The sequence below is a fragment of the Fukomys damarensis genome, unplaced genomic scaffold (assembly GCF_012274545.1).
Source record: "Fukomys damarensis isolate Sample0158 unplaced genomic scaffold, DMR_v1.0_HiC HiC_scaffold_22, whole genome shotgun sequence".
In the NCBI taxonomy this organism is placed as follows: Eukaryota; Metazoa; Chordata; class Mammalia; order Rodentia; family Bathyergidae; genus Fukomys; species Fukomys damarensis.
Window position 1 is genome coordinate 7111015 of NW_022900934.1, and position 13993 is coordinate 7125007.

The window sequence follows — 13993 nt, forward strand, 5'->3', positions numbered from 1 at the left end:
AACACCAAACCCACTTATGTATGACAAAATGCCAACACTGAAATTAAACCTGAATACTAAGGCTCTAGTTCAGGAAAAAAACTCTATATTAACATCTTTTGTCTTCAAAGAGAAACACAATACACACGTGTGCCACAGGTTCACCACCACTGATACGCTTGGGATAAGCAGTAAGGTAACAGGCAGGGAAAACCAGGATATGTGTACACAAAGGCTTAGCTCGTGAGCAGGGTCCAGGAGAGCTAACAGAATCACAAAGGACCTTCAGCATGGACTGGGGAGTCAACTTCTAGAGAACTGCATAGAAGATAGGAAAGAGGAAATTCCAAGTTCAACGACTGCTGGAAAACAGCATAAAGCATCTGTTACCATATGCTCTTTATGTGTTTAAAGGACAAAACAGCCAATCTTTCACAGTAGTTCTACAACTGTTATTTTGTGTGATTCTTACAAAGCAAATCATTCAACTCCATCACGATTCTGTAGCAGTGCTGTAAACCCATTGATTCTAAAAATAATCCCATCCCAGCAATATGGCTTGAATGGTTTAATAAATAAAACATTTTACATGTATCATCTCATTGATTTTTCTCAATAGTGCTATTTTTAAAATTTGTAATAATTATAGATTCACACCAAGTCGCAAAACTACAATAAAGATGTCTTGGTAATCATCACCTAGCTTCCCCCAATAGTGGTATCTTATGTAACTATGCTGCATTGTATCGATTGACACAATGAAATTAATTAATATACAGCTCTTACTAAGATTTCAGTAGTGTTCTGCATTTTGCGTTAGTTTCTTAGGGTTACTGTAGTAATGTTCCCAGGACTGAGAAATTAATTGTTCAATAGTGCTAAAAGTTAGAAGCCCAAAATCAAGTTGTCTACAGGACTGCAGATTCTCTGAAGCCTACAGGGTACTCTTCATGCTTCTGGTCTTTGGCAGAAATCTCTGATGTTCTTTGCCCCACTGTTGCACAGCTCTAATCTCTGCTGATACAGGACATCCTCTATGTGCTTTGTATATAGAAATTTCCCTCTTCTGATAAGGACTCCAGTTATATTGGCTTAGGGCCCATTCTGATCTAGTGGGATCTGAGCTCAACTGGATCCTGTTTCTCTGCAAATACTATTTCCAAATGAGGGCATATTCACAGGTACCAAGAGTCAGATCTTCCATCTCCATTGGTCACAATACAACCTCTAACACATGCATTCACAAACAAATGAGAACACGGAGATTTAGGTGGTAAACTAACTGGCTTACAATTATACACCCAGGGAATGGGAACATTTATATTTGAATCCAGTCTGTTAACTGCAGAGATTGCTCCTGTACAATGAGTTTGATGACTTGCCCAGAAATGAGACAAAATTAGGTAGGAGGTGGGAGGAGCACACATCCATCAGCCAACAGTTCTTGGGGCCCCAGCAATTCTCCACAGTGCCTGCACACCTTGCAGTATCAGTTAAGAATAGGCAGGTGTGACACACTTTTTTTAAGGGATGGGTGTTTATTCAGGTTCATTGAGAAATGCAATAAACTGATAAAAATTCGTGAGACCCAGTGTCCCAAAGGTGGATCATGTACAGCTGTCTTGGCTGAGGACGGCACGTCCATCACTTGGTCCTTGTCAGTAAGATGTACTAAAAGCTCTGTTAATGCCTGCTTAACAGTGCCAGCTGCATCTCTGTTGGTAAGAAATCCTTATACTTCTCCATTCCAGGAGATCAGCACCTCTAATGCCTTGTATCTGTCTTCACTTTCCCTCTGGTGCTTATTTCTATCATATGCGTGCTTTCATTTCCTATTAGATGCGCCCTTTTCCATTTCTCTTTCACTTGAGCTAAACTCTTCTTTGAGACTTGAATTCCAGTCCCATCTGCTTCAAGGCTGACTCTTTGATCGTTCTGTTGAAAACAGCAGAGTCTGCAATGGACAATTTAATATTACTTCCTGTTATCTTGATGGTGTCATGTGTGTAAGTCTTATTTTCCCTACTAGATCTTCACATCTGCTGAAGACAGATTCCTAACTATCTTCGTTCCTAGATTCCCTGGTATCTAGGATGTTTCTGGGAACGCTGGACTTCTAGAGAGTGACCAGCATTATCCAGAGAAGCTTTCCCTTTGATTCAGAAGTCCAGTGTGTCTAGAGCTCACTGTTGCATGGAATAAGGAATTAGGAAGTGTCTGTGCCTGGCGTGCTATGCTGTTATATCTCTGTCAACAAACAACTAAACTTTCCATTTTAAAAACATTGCATATAATAACATGCAGTTAAACAGAGAAGGAAAATCAAAATACCCTACCGTCTTACCACTTCGCACAGATGCATTGTGTTAGACATACTTTAAGATATACTTTTTCTTACTGCACAAGAGTGACATAAAGGCAGACATTCTGTTAACTGGCCATTTCCACTTAATATTGTGTGAGAGTCTAGCTTGACAAGCAAATTTAACTTATTCGAAATCTCTACATTTCACAGCTGCGCGGTATTTCCTTCCGGAGTGAGGAACTAGTGCATCAGACATTTGAATCCTGCACTCATTTCACAAGACCTTACAGGCTATCTGCTACTCCCAGGCAGGGCACTGAAAGGTGTGTTCGACCTGAACGAAGGAAACAACTTCCTGCCCGGAAGATGCTCCCTTTCAAGGGAGGTTTCTTTTCTAGTCTTTCCTTCGTCATTGCTCCATGGGAATGGCTCGTTTCCCGGGCGCGATCTATCTCCAGTAGACTTGATGTACGGAGATCCTCTGTTGGTGAGACTTGCTGAGCAGCTGGTGGGAGTGGGGAGTGGGGAGGGGCACTACTGGCAGCTAGTGGGTGCTGGCGAGGGACGCTGTCAGGCTGTTGAGCATTACATAAGGAATGGCGCAGCGGAGAGCACCGTTGGACAGAAATCGAACCTGGCTGTCAGTGTCCATGATGTCAAGGTGAGGAAATGAACCTACGTTGAGGTCATAAAAAGAATACGCTATTACCAGTGGGAACAAAGTCTGATAAAACATGTGGTGTGTGTTCAGATTTAATAAACATTTATAGTAGAAGACATTGCAGGGAATCTCTCTCAGAATAACCCCCTGATTCAAATGCTCTTATCTTCTGTGTCTTGCCACTTCCGGTACATATTCTGGGACTCCTCCTTCACGAGTGTCTTCAGGAAATGTGAAGGAAAACACATGAATGCTCCTCGCTGCCATCGGGTAGAAAAGCGGACTGGAAAGCATTGCAGTGCATCCTCATTCACCTTGTTCCCGAGATCAGCTGTAGAGCAACTCCTAGTTTTCTCCTCCAAACGGAATGACCAGAAAGGTGCACGTTTTGAGGCAGTCACAACATTGCAATGAAAGACCAGCATGAAGAAGGGCTTGCAGAACTGCTTCAGAGAGCACCAACAGCAATGAGATGAGTGTACTCCAACGAAGGGGGAGGTAATTTGAAGGTCAGCAGTGTCAATATGATTTTATCTTCATTTTTAATTTAAATATTCACCAGTTTTCCATCAAACCACGTGTATACTGCTAACTTGATTTCCCTGTGTAGAAGCCTTAACATGCTTGGGCACTTTATTTTTAAAACTCTGTTCCCTCACATTATATTTTTCTACACTTTGAAGTCCGAAGGTTGCCATTTAACAATGACTTTAAATGAAATCCAGGCTAGGGATTTAGCTCAGTGGCACTGCTCCTGCCTCACCAGGGAAAGGTCCTGAGTTTGATCCCGGGTACAAAAACAAACAAATAAATGAAATCCAGGAGAATGCTAAATAATAGAATGTCAGCAACTAGAGAAGAAACAAGAGATGGCGAGGGAGCAGAGCGATATAAGAGGGCTAGTTATCCTTGTACTCACTGTATGATTTACATTTAGTACCGGGACGGCAATTCTGACAGCGGGCACATTGTTTGGAGTTTAGGAAGGGCTGAGCACAGTTTCATAACAGGAAAACTGACTCAAGTTCACTTTGTCTTTATTGCTGGGACTGTTTTGAAAATTTTTTGGTGATAAAGTGCAAGTATTGACCTGAATCAATGCTCTAAATTTCTCTTTTTTTATGAAGAAAAGTAATTGAGATATACTTTGAAGTTCTATTTTGTTTGGTCTAGCTAGAAACTGGAAGGGTAATTTACAAAGAATATGAGGGAAATTTCGTAGGTGGACACTTAGCTGCATAAGTACATCTTTCGAACGTAGATACATTACTATATGTGAGCTATTTACTGATATAGGATTTGGTGGTCATCTGTACCCAAAGTCTGTTGTAAAATTCACTTGTTAGCATGGAATAGGAAAAGAGATAGGAAGAAAACATCAGTATAAATAAAAGTGTATCACAATCTCTTAAAAATGTGTCTTTTAGGAATTAAAATTTTTTCTTTTGATGACAAGCAACTTCTGAAATTGTACAGACTTTGTAGCATTTTATCATACATGCACTTAGAAGTATGAGAGTTGTGAAAAAAGGCAACTGTGAGGAACACAGAAAGTTGTCATCAAAATGTAGTAATGGATTCTCTTTGAAATGGGAGTATTTGTTATATCATGTTTGTGTCAAATAAAATTTTATTTTTAATAGTGAATGATCCCACTTGCTTATGGGCTTGAATATTTGGTTTTGTAAAACTACATGTAGACAGTCAATTTGAATGTTTCAAGTAACGTAATTTTCTCTATCCTCCACTTCACCTTGTGAAGTAAAATTGCTATGTTGCAGTTCTTCTATATGATATACGATGTTACAGTCTTTCTGACTCTTAAGACTTGGAGCATTCAATATATGCAATGGGAAATTGTTACCATTCATCACATTTAAATTTACTATTTTGTTTCCTAGAGAAATAGAACACACTTATGTAGTTCAGTATATAACTAATGAAACAGTATACATTTATTCTCCAAAACTGAAGTTATTATTATATATTTGCACTTGGTGCGTTTCTTGGTATTACGTTCTATAGTGTTAGAAAGTCGTTTATATTCTTTAAGTTTCATTTTCCCCAAACGCTAGCAAAAAAAGTGGAAAGGATAGTATAAATATCTCAAGTTTGTTACTAAGTTTACATGAGCTAGGAAAAATAAAATGACTTATCAGTGACTGGTATATAAACTGAAGTCTGTCTTTTAGCTGTTGCTCATTTTAGAAGAAAATGATACATTGGTTAAATCAAAGGTACATTTTAGCATCGATGATATATCATGCACGATGCTGAATCCTCAGCCAGGAAGAGTCTAGAACAGGGTGTGCTTGGGCAAGACAGTCCAAGAAGGCTTCGACCATGACGGTGACCAAATGGGGTGGTGGTTTCACAAGAACTTCTTGTCCTTCATCTAGGAATATGCCTTTACCAAAAATATAAATTAGTAGGTGATCAAGCTTGCTCAAACATCAGAAAATATAGTAAACATTTCTGACACCTCTGTTTCCATATTAATTATCCCTTTACCCACCTGCACCATAGCGAGCAGGGGGCGAAACTCAGGATGTTCTTTGTAGACTCTTGCCTGTGTGGAATTACTCTGTGATTATTGCTCCCAACAAATGAGTTTCTTTGCCAACTGACACTGTGAGGCTTCCCCTCTCCCTGCATTTATCACTGTAGCTGGATGGCTATGTGCTGCTTACACTTTGTGGCTCCTCACAAAAGCTGGTGTCACACAGAAGAACCATCACAGTCCATACGTGTAACGCTGAGAGAATGAAGAGATTTGTTGTCATTTGGCCAACAGTTCATGGGCTCTTTCTGGGAATCCAATTTTGTGAGTCACCATCAGGACTCATGCTCTTGCAACCTTATTCACAAATTTTGGAAAGGTCTGTTTTAAGTTAGCCCCAGCATTGGTCAAAAATAAAGTTTTTTGCAGAACCAAGTGTAATTGTCAATATTAGAGATGACTGGCTTCAAGTTAATATTTTTATTCTCTCTATTTTTTTCTTGAGCAGATCCTCCAATAAACATTTGAGTGGTTGACATCTTAGTCCAAGATGAATTTTAATTTAACTTTCACGTTGTTGGGGAGAAGTATTACCACTCAATAATTAGACTTGATTGGTCTGAGGATATAAATGTTGCCTTGACATCAAGTTATTTCAAACTGCATATATTTCAGTACTTTAAATCAACTCCTGAGACCACACTCTGAGATATAGTTAATCATTTTTGGTATACTTCTGTAAACAAGTGAACTTCAGAGCTCAATTGCTGATATTTGAAACTCAAAATTAACATAAAAAGTGTTTTGTTCTAATTTCTGAACTACACATAATAATAACTTTGCTTATCAGAGATTGAGTGCCTATATTACCACCGTTGCCGCCTTTTAATCAGTGCCACCATCAAATTACTACCTATCATAAAATCTGCCACTTGTTAAACATCTCCCACGCTTTAAACGTTCAGTCCAGTTCTTTACAGGCAGTGAAAATAAGCATCACAATTCTGTTTTATGGGATAAATGATCTCTATCTCTTATTCTAAAAAAAAAAAAAAGAAATGCTTTTCAAGGAAATATAATAGTTACTTTCTCTGGCTAATTTAAAATTGTTCCTCACTCCCCACTCTTAGGCCATCTCTCCAAAGATGAAGACGGGGCCTATGTTCAGATCGCTGTAACACCTGTGAAGCCCAATGTAGTAATGAGTACATGAGCAAGCTTAGACCAACTAAATGCACTCTCTGGGAATTTTGCAAAATTGGAATTGGCGAGGATGACTTCTCTATTGGATTATAAATAAGTGAATCTGACATGAGTAGTAGCCATGTTTCCTGTTGTGCAGGACAAGATAAAACCAAACATGGATGGTACAAATGAGAGAGGTCTACCAAAGACTTTGACTCTCCAAAACCCTAGTGACTTTGAGGGTTTGGACCTAGTCCTGTCTAAGGTTTCTCAATTATGGTACAAATGAGATTTTGGTTAAACTCTTCCCCATTGAGAGGCATGTGCTGTGCCCACTAGATGCTAGCTGCAGTACCTTTCCAACAGTTATGACAATGAAAGTGTCTCCAGACATCATGAGACATTTTTTGGTGGTTCAAGAGGTGTCAAAATTGCATCCTCCGACATCCACTGTGTTGCAACTCTGTGTATCATCTACCATTGTATTTGCTAATTATTTGAGCTGTGAAATTCCCCCCATTCACTTAAGCTAATGTGGATGGGTTTTCTTAAATTAGAATAACTGGCCCAAGGTCACAATGAGGGTGAGTTTTAGAGCATGGTGCGAAGGGGCATGAGGACACACCTTGACAAAAACAGAAGAGTGCACTTCATTATGTGAAGAGGAAGAAGAAAATGATGAGTGAACTGTATGCAAAGAGCCTTAGTAAGTTTTCCGCATTGTGGGCCCATGAGACATTAATTGAGATGTGCTTCCAAAAAATGTGCTCTGAGTTTAGGTACGCTCGGGAAATGATCGGTCAAATGAGCACAGTATGCTCTCCTTTTTCACAAAATTTCTCAGGATAGTGTACTTCAGTGGTTGTTACCCGTCTCTCAAATTCTTTAGCCACTGTTTTAAAAGTACCAGTTAACATCTCTTGTGCCTGATCTTGTGTGGAACTTGATGTGGTAAATGTAATTGTCCATCAACAAAAAAGGGAGTTGAAGGGCTGGAGATTTAACTCAGTGGTTCCAAGCACCTGCCTTGCAAGCACCAAGGCCTGAGATCAATCCCTGGTACTGGGGAAAAAATGGGGGTGGGGCTGAGGGTAGGAGATAAAGGATGAAGCATTTTCTGCATGCACACGGAGATGCCCTCATGGAGCTCAGTCACGGTGCAGCTTGTGGGCATCCGTTTTGAGTAGTTTTACCTGCACTAGGAAAGAAATGGGGATTTATAATGTACTCTTTATTTTACCAAAGGGAGATTGGCTATTTTTTTCCAGAGGCAATCAAAGGATTAATAAGAATAATAACCTGATCCATTGTGATTTGGGGAAATCTTGTCATTGCGTGGAGAATACATTGCAATTTAAGGTAAGTCACCAGGCAGAGGGACCAGGAAAGCTCTGCTGACATGACTCTCAACAGAAGTGCGAAGTGTTTTCACTACCGCAGCAGAAAAGACCATGGACCAGTGATTTGAAGGGTAATAATGCAAAAACTGGCATGCTGTTAATCTTCCAGTTGACATTGCTAGTGTTAGCTACTTTGGCAGCTTGTTTTAATTTAATTTTAAAGATCTCACACTTTCTTTTTCTTTAGCACCAGTGGCCCAAATTCTATGTGAAGATAATGCTCATAAATGCTGTGCCTTGCTTAGAACCTGGACTCACTAAGAGAGGAAATCTCTTTAACAAATGTTTTCTGAAAGTCATGTCTACCAGCTCCATATCTGACTCCATTTTTATTTATAAAACAGAAAAATGTTAATAAACCCAATTCTGAAATTCCAGCACATGGGTGCTGTGTTTGCACTAAGACTCTGAGTATGATTTTCTTAGTCGATTTGCAAGTGGAAAGCATCAAGCGGCTCCCTCGTCCCTTCCGTATGTTAAAATTGCTGAGCTTAAAATGGGCATCTTTGAATCAGATACCTTCTGGCTCTTCTTGTCTTTGTTGCCTGCATGCTGGAAGATAAGAACTTGGCCAACCAACAAGGGATCACATAGGGGTCTTGCTCATGCCTGGCAGCATCTGAATGCTTGGTATCATTATGCAAGTTATCATCAATCAGCAGGCAGCTGCTTTTAGGATTTCCAGCCAGCAAGGCAAACATTTGCACTCATGGTTCTCTCCCTGAACATGCTGGACCCAGGGCTGTTTAGACAGAGAACTGCGTACACAAACCCTGCCTGCTGCTCTGCACCACTTGAACAGCTGGTCCAAGCCAGGGTTGGGATGCTCACCTGGCAGCTCTGCTGGAGTTTGGAGAGAGATGTGCAGATTAGAGTCTGTTTGTTCAACACAAAGCGCTTTTTTGTGAAAGAACCATGGGGAGGCAGAGGAAGGAACAGCGAAGCTGAGAACAAACCTAACAAAATAGTTCTTTATAAAATGACCAGATGATATAGACATAGGAATGTATAAGATCAACCTAAAACAAGATGCAAGAAAAAAGACAAATAAAAACAATTAGATGCTATGGAATAACAGGGAGTTTGGCCAGTTATGTTAAAAGGAAAGGAAGGAAAAAAAAAACACTGATTCTATAACAAATAAATCCCTGTTAAATACATTCTATGTGCTAAGCCGCTTGAGAAGTTAGGGATCAATAGGCCGAGTGATTTTCAGGCATCATGGATGAAAGTGGAAAGAGTGTTTCCAGCAAGAGTTGAACTTTAGGGCATGGAAGCCATAAGAGGGGGAGGAAATCAGGATCTTCGAATGCATTTTTATGTGTACACAGCCCTAGGACTCTCAGCAGATGAAGGTGTGCAACACGTACAGGTTAAAAGCGAGGAATCATAGCAAGTCCAAATAGGAAAAATCCATGGGTTTAGGGTGTGGGCAGCACAATCTCCAGGAGTTGTGAAAGACTTCACTGCCCCAAAGGCACACAATGCATCTGTTAAAATGTGGAGCCTGAGATGGGAACCCAGAAAGTTGCATTTTCAGCAAACACCTCAGGTATTTTTACTACAGTTAGCCGAAAGCCTTTAGTGTGAGTAGCATTTCTTGAAAGGTGAAAGGAAACAAAGGAAGTTTGGGCCAGTGTTTTGCTGAATTCTGTTCACCCGCAACTGCTGGGGAGCTTTCAGTGACCTCCTTGGAAATGCATTAAGGCATCTAAATTTGTTCATGAGCAGTACTTCTTTTGGAGAAAAGTTTATGTTTCTTTACATTCTTCAAAGACCTTTCCCCCATCTCCATCCTCAGAGTTAATTGCTTTTAAAGATATTTCTACCTCGATGAATGAAATCGCTGGTTTGATGCTCTCATCACCAACCCAGGCCTTCACTCCACTTATCTCCCATGATCTGCACTTCTGTCTGGTCCTCTCCAGGGCTAAGAGTAAAAGGAATCTTTTTAACAACAGGGCTTCCCCATCCTATGGACTGGCTATGTTCTAGGGCTCATCACATTCCACCGTGGTTCTTTCCTTTCCCACAGATGAAAATATGAGGTAGCTGAAGGCCCGGCAGTTGCACTAAATTGCTAGACATAATTTGCTTGGCCATCAGTGAAAAGGAAGAATGCAGCTCATAACTTCCCAAGATTGAATGAAAGAATCCATGTGTATATGGTGAAGACTTCGGCTACAAAGACATAGAAAAGCGAGGGCATTCATTCAAGTTTCTTCTTGTTACCTGAAGCTGCAATTGAAGAACAGTTTGGTGTTGAAGAGCATCCAAGATAAAGAGGCTTCAGTCACCAGCTGGAGTCCTCAGGTCCTTGGACTTTCAAGCAGAACGCTGGTGGTCCCAAGGATGATGGTAGGTGGTCCAGTTTCTGAAAGTGTCACAGAGTACTGACCTGAAAGAAGAAATAATCATCAATTAGAGACAAACTCAACGTGGAGAGTTTTGCTTGCGCAGTGCTATGACTAATTCCACTTCACAGTGGGAAAAACAGCTAAAGTCTAGAGCCCCCGGCCTTGACTATCTACACAAGGAGACAAGGACCTCCAAGGTTTGAAGAATGGCTGCTCATAATGGCCCTGCTGGCTTTCCAGACCTGTGAGCCATGCCTCCTGTGCCTCAAGCCCAGCCGAGTTTTCCCACAGAACACATTTATTTTCAGCTGTGGTAGAAATCTACTTTCCTTCAACAGAGAAATGTTTCTGGCTGGGGGCTTTTAGTGGATGAGCAAAAGCTATAAATAACTCCTCATCCCCTTCTGCTTGCAGTCTTGGATTTTCAATCACACAGCTTCGGTATCCGAAGACTTCAGCTCAGAGAGAGAGCAGGGACTTCAAACCATGTTTACAGTCACCAAATAATGGGGCCGTTTGTGAACCTGATAAGAACAGACTTTATCAGTGCTGCTTCCATTGTGTGCCTGGGATCGCATTCACATTTCCAGAGAGGGAAGAAGAAACTATGGTGGAGGTACAGGAACCCAGACGAGGATACAGCAGTGACTCTTACTGCTGAGAGACAAATGGCTGCAATTGTTGCTCTGCGTGTCTCCGATATTTCTGCTGGCAGCCTGAGGTGGTAGGATTCCGGGGAGGGCATTACTGTAGGGTGGCAGAGACAATAAATTGGCCATCTGAGAAAAGCCAGTGGTCTGGTGACGCAGTTGAAAACAGTCCCCAGAATAAGACGTTCATGTCTTGTAACAAAAAAACAAAAGAAATGTAAGTGAATTGGAGAAACACTCTTTATTGACCTTTCATATCTATACGTTTATTTTCTTTTTATTTACTTTTTTGTTTGCAGTAGGATTGGGTAAAGTACTTTCAATGGCTCATTTATTTGATTCTTTTGTGTGTTGTTTGGGTGTTTCTATTGTTTGCTGTGGTGGTGGCCAGTGTGATTGTTTATGAACAAATAGCACGGGAGACACTTCTTCAGGGATAAGGGTCTAGGGCACTCACCCACACAAGATGAGTTTAATTTATTACTTAATCATATGTTTATTTTAAAATTCAACACCTATTTATTGAGCATCTACTCTACTGTGGGCCCTCTTCTCAACTGTGTCTAAAGGGAGAAACGAGACGAGCAAGGCCTTGTCTTCAGAGACCACATTCTAGCAGAAAAGGTGGAGGACAAACACGTCACTGTAATTTCTGGAACAAAAACAAACCAAGACATGCAGTGGATTTGGAGGGGTACCTTAAGATGAGTGATTGGGGGAACCACCTGTGTTTTCATCCTAGGTGACAGGACACAACTGGATCAGAAAATAAGCTGTGAACTAACACATCCCTCTGGGTCCTTCTTGTCATTCTCTGAATAATTGGTTTTGTCTTCTCCATGCTAGATGCTTTGCTAGATATCAGGAATACTCCGAGCATACCCTGGTGTTCAAAGACTATGTGGTCCATTGCACAGAAGGAGATGCAGAAGTGGGCATTGAAATGAGTGATCAAATTATTAGAAAGCAACCAGAATTCACCCAACTGGATGATATTCTTGCGGACCTGTCTGAGAAACTCACAGTACAAATAGAGCAGAGACAATGGGAGGGAAAAAGTCACTTTTATCAGCTGAGCATCTTTGTGGCAGACTTCATTTGCCTTAAGAAATCAAATTTGTGCTCCAGCAAAGCTCTCTGCTTATCTTACTTTTCTGACCCTGATGCGAGTCCCTCAGCCACGTGCGCTGAAAGCCTGCTTTCAGGCGGAACATCTTTAAGAGCTTCTGCTTCTGCTCACTGTGGATGACTCGGGGTCTGGGAGCTGCTCTCTTCTCCCTCTCCTGATGGTTTTCCACTGGAACAATTTTACTAAAATACACATTAAAGCCTACATGAGGAGTGCCAAACTCCTCATGGTCTGAATAAGAAGGAACGCTCCTTGCTTTCCTGTTCCCGTCCCCAACATTCCCAACAGATGGATGGATGGCCCAGGTAAGCGGAGAGAAAAGGGCCCATTATCATAAAAAGTAGGGTCCCAGCACAACGCTGAAACTTTGACATTTTGTGAACACTCAGGTTCCTCTCACTATTTTGTTTTTTTTTTTTTTTTTGCTAATTATTATCCAATACTTCTCTGTGTCTGCAGTGCAAGGCGTGAACTGCAGCTATTTGGAAAAATTACTCCCCTACCTGGCTCTGCTTTCCCACCCTGTAGAGCTGTAGGGGACATTAGCACGCTGTGCTTTTCCTTTCTCTTCCTTTCACACAAGGCACGAGCTCCCCACTTCTTGTGCAGTTCCTCATCATTATTATCCCAATCATAAGTAATGATGAGGCTGTGGTGTGGAGGACCTTTCAGAACAGCTTGAAGCACTTCCCTTTGAAATTAACTCAATTATCCTCCCAAGTTAGTACTATTTTTTTTTTTTGAAAGCATACCTTAATGTTGAGCTGGGTAGCGAAGGGATGGAGCTGGTGGAAAATGCCTCAATAGATTTCTTGAAATAGTGAAATTACATTATTTACCACAAAATCAATTCCTCCCTCTGCATTGCCACGCCATGGCCAATTTTCTGTTTCAATCAGACTCCATTCATTTTCTTTAACACATCGCATCTCAAGAACTGTTAACGTGAAATGTAAGTATGGAAATAAATATCCCTATCTTAGTCCAATTGTACAAGGATTATCTTCTTTATACTTAACAGTCTCAATTTCAGCAATGATCTTCTGTGATAAAGTCTGTTCTGGGTTCATTTTGTCTCGACAATGATTATTTACACTTATCCATTCAGCCTTAGAGAATCCCACAGAGATCGCAGCAAGAATAGCTTTAATCTTAACCTTCTCTTCATTAAAGAGTTTTCCTTACATTTCATGGTCACCAATGACTTTATTCTTCTATAATTTTACCTGAGACAATTTCAGCTATTTGTATATATAGAAAGAGAGAGATCATGTATCATACGTGTGTGTGTGTGTGTGTGTGTAAACTACATACTTAGCCCCAGTATAACTTGGTCCTTGAGTTTACAGATCATGTATCATATGTGTGTGTGTGTGTGTGTGTGTGTGTGTGTAAACTACATACTTAGCCCCAGTATAACTTGGTCCTTGAGTTTCTATACAAAGGTTTATCTTTTACACCTTATTAAAATATTCTCTGTCCCCTTATATCCAACTTGTCTATTCCATTGTGAGATGAACTAAATTTCTCCTTTTCTCTTTCTCGTTCCTGGACATTCACTTTCACAAACCTCCATGTCACTTGACTGTGTGATCAACTCCACCTACTATGACATTCACTCATATCTATGGCTGTATACTTAACCATACTAGACTAAATGCACCTTCTGGGTAGGAAAAGAGTCTTACTGAATGCTGTGTTGGATGCATAGTGATGATCATGGGTACTTCTTGCACTTATTAATATCTATCACATATCACTTAGTCAATATATGCTGAGTGTGGGATGAGTGAATGAATGGTTTAATGAATAGAGGCCCTAGGGTTA